Source organism: Penaeus japonicus, unplaced genomic scaffold, assembly GCF_977035675.1.
Source record: "Penaeus japonicus unplaced genomic scaffold, GWHDUDI00000001_assembly GWHDUDI00000004, whole genome shotgun sequence".
Classification (NCBI taxonomy): domain Eukaryota; kingdom Metazoa; phylum Arthropoda; class Malacostraca; order Decapoda; family Penaeidae; genus Penaeus; species Penaeus japonicus.
Genome location: NW_028234406.1, coordinates 31,383,653 through 31,391,152, shown reverse-complemented (window position 1 = coordinate 31,391,152; position 7,500 = coordinate 31,383,653). Strand labels below are relative to the sequence as shown.

The 7,500-nt window shown below is 44.2% G+C and overlaps 1 protein-coding gene across 2 annotated transcripts in view; it reads right to left on the bottom strand.

Moving 5' to 3' along the window:
* The window catches only part of BBS1 (Bardet-Biedl syndrome 1), a 59,306-nt gene that overhangs the window by 18,385 nt on the left and 33,421 nt on the right, over window positions 1-7,500 (bottom strand). The gene's annotated exons all lie outside the window — the stretch shown is intronic.

The window sequence follows — 7,500 nt, the reverse complement described above, 5'->3', positions numbered from 1 at the left end:
CTAAGAACCCAGTATAAATAGGTAGTGATGCTAGACACAGGGTTTGAACATTACAGGTTTATTCCATAACGCAGATAGTCTGACGTTATGGTGCACGATAGATATATTCACTACAGCACAATGGTCACAGCAATAAACAATATCACAACACGTATGAACAGGTGAAGAAATTAGGCGTCAGCGGTAGCATAGTCGATTCCCGGTCTGTCAGTGTGTTCCAAACATCCTGCTTATATGGAAGGGGTTCGCATCTGACGTCCCTAACGGTAGTAACGTGGGAAAGTTGTCTGGAATGTAAGGGGCGTGGCAATCGAGGAATTAAGCTCGTTTTGAGGGTGTAGGTCTTTGGAATGGCAACAATGTGTGAGCCACCCATCACTCAAAGTTGACCTGACCTGACCCGGCGATTGCCTATATGGATCTATTGCTGTAATTAATGTCTTATATAAGCATAATATATAATTCTATATAAGCATAATATATAATTCTATATAAGCATAATATATAATTCTCACACTACATATCTATCTCTGATTCTCCATCTCTCTCTGATTCTCCATCTCTCTCTGATTCCTCATCTCACTCTCTGATTCCCCATCTCTCTCTCTCTGATTCTTCATCTCTCTCTCTGATTTATCATCTCTCTCTCTGATTCTCCATCTCTCTCTGACTCCTCATCTCACTCTCTGATTCCCCATCTCTCTCTCTCTCTCTGATTTCTCATCTCTCTCTCTCTCTGATTCTCCACCTCTCTCTCTGATTTTCCGTCTCTCTCTCTGATTCTCCATCTCTCTCTGACTCCTCATCTCACTCTCTGATTCCCCATCTCTCTCTCTCTGATTCTCCATCTCTCTTTCTGATACTCCATCTCTCTCTCTCTCTCTCTCTCTCTCTCTCTCTCTCTCTCTCTCTCTCTCTCTCTCTCTCTCTCTCTCTCTCTCTCTCTCTCTCTCTCTCTCTCTCTCTCTCTCTCTCTCTCTCTCTCTCTCTCTCTCTCTCTCTCTGATTCTCCATCTCTCTTTCTCTCTCTCTCTGATTCTCCATCTCTCTCTCTCTCTCTCTCTCTCTCTCTCTCTCTCTCTCTCTCTCTCTCTCTCTCTCTCTCTCTCTCTCTCTCTCTCTCTCTCTCTTTCTCTCTTCTCTTCTCTTTCTCTCTCTTCTCTCTCTCTCTCTCTCTCTCTCTCTCTCTCTCTCTCTCTCTCTCTCTCTCTCTCTCTCTCTCTCTCTCTCTCTCTCTCTCTCTCTGATTCTCCATCTCTCTTTCTGATTCTCCATCTCTCTCTCTCTCTCTCTCTGATTCCCCATCTCTCTTCTTTTCTCTCTCTCTCTTTGATTCTTCATCTCTCTGATTCCCCATCTCTCTCCCTTTGATTCCCCATCTCTCTCTCTCGGATTCCCATCTCTCTCTCTCACTCTCTGATTCTCCATGTCTGCTTCTCTATCTTCTCTCTCTATGATTCTCTGTCTCCCTCCCTCTGATTCTCTGTGTCTCTCCCTCTGATTCTCTGCCTCTGTTCTCTCTAATTCTCCTTCTCTCTCTTTCTGATTACCTATCTCTCTGATTCCCTATCTCTCTCCCTCTGATTCTCCATCTATCTCTCTGATTTCCCATCTCTTTTTCTCATTCCCTACCTTTCTCTCTCTGATTCTTCTCCTCTCTCTCTCTTTGATTCTCCATCTCTCTGATTCCCCATCTCTCTCCTTTTGATTCCCCATGTCTCACTCACTCTCTGATTCCCCATGTCTCAACTTCTCTATCTCTATATATGATTCTCTGTCTCTCTCCCTCTGATTCTTTGTCTCTCTCCCTCTGATTCTCTGTCTCTCTCCCTCTGATTCAATATCTCTCTCCCTCTGATTCTCTGTCTCTCTACCTCTGATTCTCTGTTTCTTTTCTATCTAATTCTCCCTGTTTCTCTTTATGAATGCTCATCTGACTCTTTGATTCCCAGTCTCTTTCTCTGATTCTCCATCTCTCTCTCCGATTCCCATCTCTCTTTCCCATTCACTATCTCTCTCTCTAATTATCCATCTCTCTGTCTGATTTCCCATCTCTCACAATACCCATCTCTCCCTTTGATTCTCTATCTCTCTCTCCCTGATTTCTCATCTCTTTCTCTGATACTCCCTCTCTCTCTCTCTGATTTTCCATCTCTCTCTCATTCCCCCTCTCTCTTTCTGATTCTCCATCTCTCTCTCTCTCATTCCCAGTCTCTCTCTCTCTGATTCCCAATCTCTCTCTCTGATTCTACATCTCACTCTCTGATTCCCAATATATCTCTCTGATTCTACATCTCTCTCTCTGATTCCACATTTCTCTCTCTGATTCCCCATCTCTCTCTTTAATCCCCCATCTCTCTCTCTAATCCCCCATCTCTCTCTCTGATTCCCCATATCTCCGTCTGACTCCCAATCTCTTTCTCTGAGTCTCCATCTCTCTGATTCCTAATCTCTCTCTCATTCCCAATCTCACTTTCTGATTTTCCATCTTCCTCTCTGATTTCCCATCGCTCTCTAATTCTCCATCTCTCACTGATTCCCCATAACCCTCTGATTCCCTATTGCTCTTCCTGATTCTTCTTCTCTCTCTTATTTTCCATCTCTCTCATTAAATCTCCACCTCTCTCACTGATTTTCTATCTCTCTCACTGATTCTCTATCTCTCAATCTCTGGCTCTCCATCTCTCACTCTCTGGTTCTCCACCTCTCTCTCTGATTCTCATTCTCTAGCTCTCAAACCCAATCTTTCTGATTCTCCATCCCTCTCTCTTACTCCCCATCTCTCTCTTTGATCCCCAATCTCTCTCTCTAATTTTCCATCTCTTTGATTCTTCATCTCTCTCTCTCTCATCCCCATCTCTTTCTAATTTTCCATTTCTATCTCTAATTCTCCATCTTTCTCTGATTCTTTATCTCTCGCTCTGATCCCCCATCTCTCTCTCTCTGATTCTCCATCTCTCTATCTGATTCTTTATCTCTCTCTCTGATTCTTCATCTCTCTTTCTCTCTTTTCTCCATTTCTCTCTCTAATTCTCCATCTCTCACTGATTCCCCATATCTCCCTCCGGTTCCTTATCTCTCTCTCTCTCTGATTCTCCATCTCTCTCATTTACTCTCCATCTCTCTCACTGAATCTCCATCTCTCTCTCTCTGGCTCACCATCTCTCTCTCTGATTCTCCATCTCTCTCTCTCATTTCCAATCTCTCTCTCTGATTCTCATTCTCTCTCTCCCAAACCCAATCTCACTCTCTGATTCCCAATCTCTCTCTTTGACTTTCCATCTCTCTTTCTGATTCTCTATCTTTCTCTCTCATTCCCCATCTCTCTCTTTGATTCTCCATCTGTGAGAATTATATATAATGCTTATATATGATATCAAATATAGCAATGGATCATTGTAAAATACCATATGAATATTACGCTCTAACTAGCGAGGGAATCGCAGGGGCAGGTTTGACTGATAGGTAATTCGCACATAGTTGCCTTACCAAGTACATAGACCATCAAAAAGAGCTTAATACGCTCGACTGTCACGCCTCCTGCATTCCAGACTACCTTCTCGCATAACCACCATCGGGGACGGCGGATGGGAGACCCTTCCATATAAGCAGGAAATCTGGAACATGCAGACAGACCGGAAATCGACTGCGCTAACGCTGATGCCTGATTTCTCTGCCTGTTATACGTGTTTATTACTGTGATCATTATGCTGTAGTGAATATATCTATCGTGTACCATAACGTCAGACTATCTGCGTTATGGAATAAACTTGAACTGTACAAACCCTGTGTCTGGCATCAACTACCTTATTGGTGGTGGGTTATTAGTTACAACAGACTACGACACCCATCACATCCATCTCTCTCTGATTCCCCGTCTCTTTCTCTGATTCTTATTCTCTCTCTCTCAAACCCAATCTCTCTCTCTGATTCACCATTTCGCTCTCCAATTCCCTATCTCTCTCTCTCTGATTCTCTATCTCTCTCTCTCATTCCTAACCTTTCTCTCTGATTCTCCATCTCTCTCTCATTCTTCATCTCTCATTTCTCCATTTCTCTCTCTAATTCTCCATCTCTCTCACAGATTCCCCATATCTCCCTCCGATTCCCTATCTCTCTCCCTGATTTTCCATCTCTCTCTTTGACTCTCCATCTCTCCCATTGACTCTCCATCTCTCTCACTGATTCTCCATCTCTCTCTCTCATTCCTAATCTCTCTCTCCCAAACCCAGCCTCACTCTTTGATTCCCCTTCCCTCTCTCTCTCTGATTCCCCGTCTCTTTCTTTGATTCTCCATCTCTCTCTCTGATTCTCATTCTCTCTCTCAAACCCAATCTCTCTCTCTGATTCTTTATCTCTCTCTTTCTCATTCTCCATCTCACTCTCTGATTCCTAATCTTTTTATCTGATTCCCTATATTTCTCTCTCATTCCCCATCTCTCTCTCTTTGAGTCTCCATCTCTCTCTCTAAATCCCAATATCTCTCTCTGATTTCCCTTCTATCTATTTTATTCCCCATCTCTCTCTCTCTCTCTCTGATTCCCCATCTCTCTCCCTCTCTCTGATTCCCCATCTCTCATTCTCTCCCTGACTCCATATTCTCTCTCTGATTCCCCATCTCTCTCTCATTCCCTATCCCTCTCTCTCATTCCCTATCACTCTCTCTAATTCTCCATCTCTCTCACTCTGATTCCCCCCCTCTCTCTCTAATTTCCCATCTCTCTCTCTATTTCCCCATCTCTCTCTCTATTTCCCCATCTCTCTCTCTCTCATTCTCCATCTCTCTCTTTCTGATTCCCCATCTCTTTCTCTGATTCTTCATCTCTTTCTCTAATTCTCCATCTATCTCTCTCTCTGATATTCCATCTCTCTCTCACAGAGAAAGAGACAGGGAATCAGAGAGAGAGAGAGAGAGATGGAGAATCAGTGAAAGAGATGGGTTATCAGAGAGAGGGGTAGAATCAGAGAGAGAGAGAGATTGAGGGGCAGAGAGAGATATAGGGAATCAGAAAGAGAGAGAGATATTTTTTTATTAATTATCTCTCTCTGATTCCCCATTTCCCTCGCTGAATCCCTATCTCTCCTTCTGATTCCCCATCTCTCTCTCTGATTCTCCACCTCTCTCTGATTTCCCATCTCTTTTTCTCTCTGATTCCCGATCTCCATCTCTAATTATCCATCTCTCTCTCCTATTTCCCATCTCTCGCATTGATTCTCAATCTCTCTCTCTCATATCCTATCTCTCTCTTTGTCTGAATCCCCCTCTCTCTTTCTGATTCTCCATCTCTCCCTCTCTCTGATTCTCCATCTCTCTCTCTCTCTACCTCTGATTCCTCATCTCTCTATCTGATTCTCCATCTCTCTCTCTCTCTCATTTCCCATCTCTCTCTCCGATTCTACATCTCACTCTCTGATTCTCCTACTCTTCCTCTGATTCCTTATCTCTCTCTCTCTAATTTCCCATCTCTTTCTCTCATTCCCCATACCTCTCTCTGATTCTTCATCTCTCTCTCTCATTTCCCATCTCTATTTCTCTCATTCCCCATCTCTCTCTCTCTCTCTGATTCCCGATCTCTCCCTCTCTTTTATTCCCAATCAATCTCTCTCTCTCTCTGATTCCGCATCCCTCTCTCTCTCAAAGAGAGAAATGGAGAATCAGAGAAAGAGATGGGAAATCAGAGAGAGATGTAAAATTAGAGAGAGAGATGGGAAATCAGACAGAGAAAAGGAGAATCAGAGACAGAGATGGGGATGGGAAAGAAAAGATGGAGAATCAAAGAACGAGATGGGGAATCAGAGAGAGAGAGATGAGGAATCAGAGAGAGAGATGGTGAACAAGAGAGAGAGAGAGATGGAGAATCAAAGATAGAGAAGGGAAATCAGAGAGAGAGATGGGGAATTAGAGAGATGGGGAATCAGAGAAAGATGGAAAATCTGAGAGAGATATAGGGAATCAAAGAGATTGGGGAATCGGAGAGAGAGAGAGAGAGAGATGGAGAATCAGAGAGAGAGAGAGAAGTGGAGAGAATCAGAGAGAGAGAGAGAGAGAAGTGGAGAGAATCAGAGAGAGAGAGAGAGAAGTGGAGAGAATCAGAGAGAGAGATGGAAAATCAGAGGGAGGAGATGAGGAATGAGAGAGAGAGAGAGAGATGAAGACTCAGAGAGAGAGAGATTGGGAATCAGAGAAAGAGGAAGAGAGATGAGGAATCAGAGAGAGAGAGATGGGGAATCAGAGAGAGAGATGGGGTATCAGATAGAGGGAGAGAGGTAAAGAATCAGAGAGAGAGATGGAGAATTAGAGAGAGAGATGGAAAATCAGAGGGAGGTAGAGATGAGGAATGAGAGAGAGAAAGAGGAAGAGAGATGAGGAATCAGAGGGAGAGAGATAAAGAATCAGAGAGAGAGATGGAGAATTAGAGAGAGAGGTGGAAAATCAGAGAGAGAGATGGGGAATCAGAGAGAGAGAGGAAGAGAGATAGAAGAGGGAGAGAGAAATGGAGAAACAGAGAGAGAGAGAGAGATGGAGAATGAGAGAGAAAGAGATGAGGAATCAGAGAGAGAGGGATAGAGAATCAGAGGGAGAGAGATGGGGATTCAGAGAGAGAGAGGAAGAGAGATAGAAAATGTGAGGGAGAGAAATGGATAATCAAAGGGAGAGAGAAAGGGAATAAGAGAGAAAGATGGGGAATGAGAGAGAGAAAGAGAGATGGAGAATCAGAGATAGACAGATGGAGAATCAGAGAGAGAGAGAGAGAGAGAGAGAGAGAGAGAGAGAGAGAGAGGGAGGGAGGGAGAGGGAGGGAGGGAGGGAGGGAGAGAGGAGGGAGGAGAGGGAGAGGGAGGGAGGAGAGGGAGAGAGGGGGGGAGAGGAGAGGGGGAGAGAGAAGGGAGGGAGAGAGATAGGAGAGAGAGAGAGAGAGGGAGAGGAAGGAGGAGAGAGGAGAGAGAGAGAGAGAGAGAGAGAGAGAGAGAGAGAGAGAGAGAGAGAGAGAGAGAGAGAGCGAGAGAGAGAGAGAGGGGGGGGGGAATTAGAGAGATATGGAGAATGAAAGAAAGAGATGAGAAATGAGAGAAACAGATGGGGAATGAGAGAGAGAGATGGGGAATGAGAGAAAGAGATGGGGAATGTGAGAGAGCGAGAGATTGGGAATGAAAGAGAACGAGATGGGGAATCAGAGAGAGAGAGAGAGATGGAGAATCAAAGAGAGAGAGACGGGGAATCATAGCGAGAGAGATGGAGAATCAGAGAGAGAGATGGGTTATCAAAGAGAGAGATAGAGAATCAGAAAGGGACTGAGGATCAGAGAGAAACCAGAATCAGAAAGAGAGAGAGAGATTCTTTGATTCCCTATCTCTCAATGATTCCCCATTTCTCTCTCTGATTTCCCATCTCTCTTTCTGATTCCTCATTTCTCTCTCTGATTCCCCATCTCTCTCTCTGATTCCCCATCTCTCTCTCTCTCTTTCTCCATATCTCTCCATGATCCCTAATCACTCTCT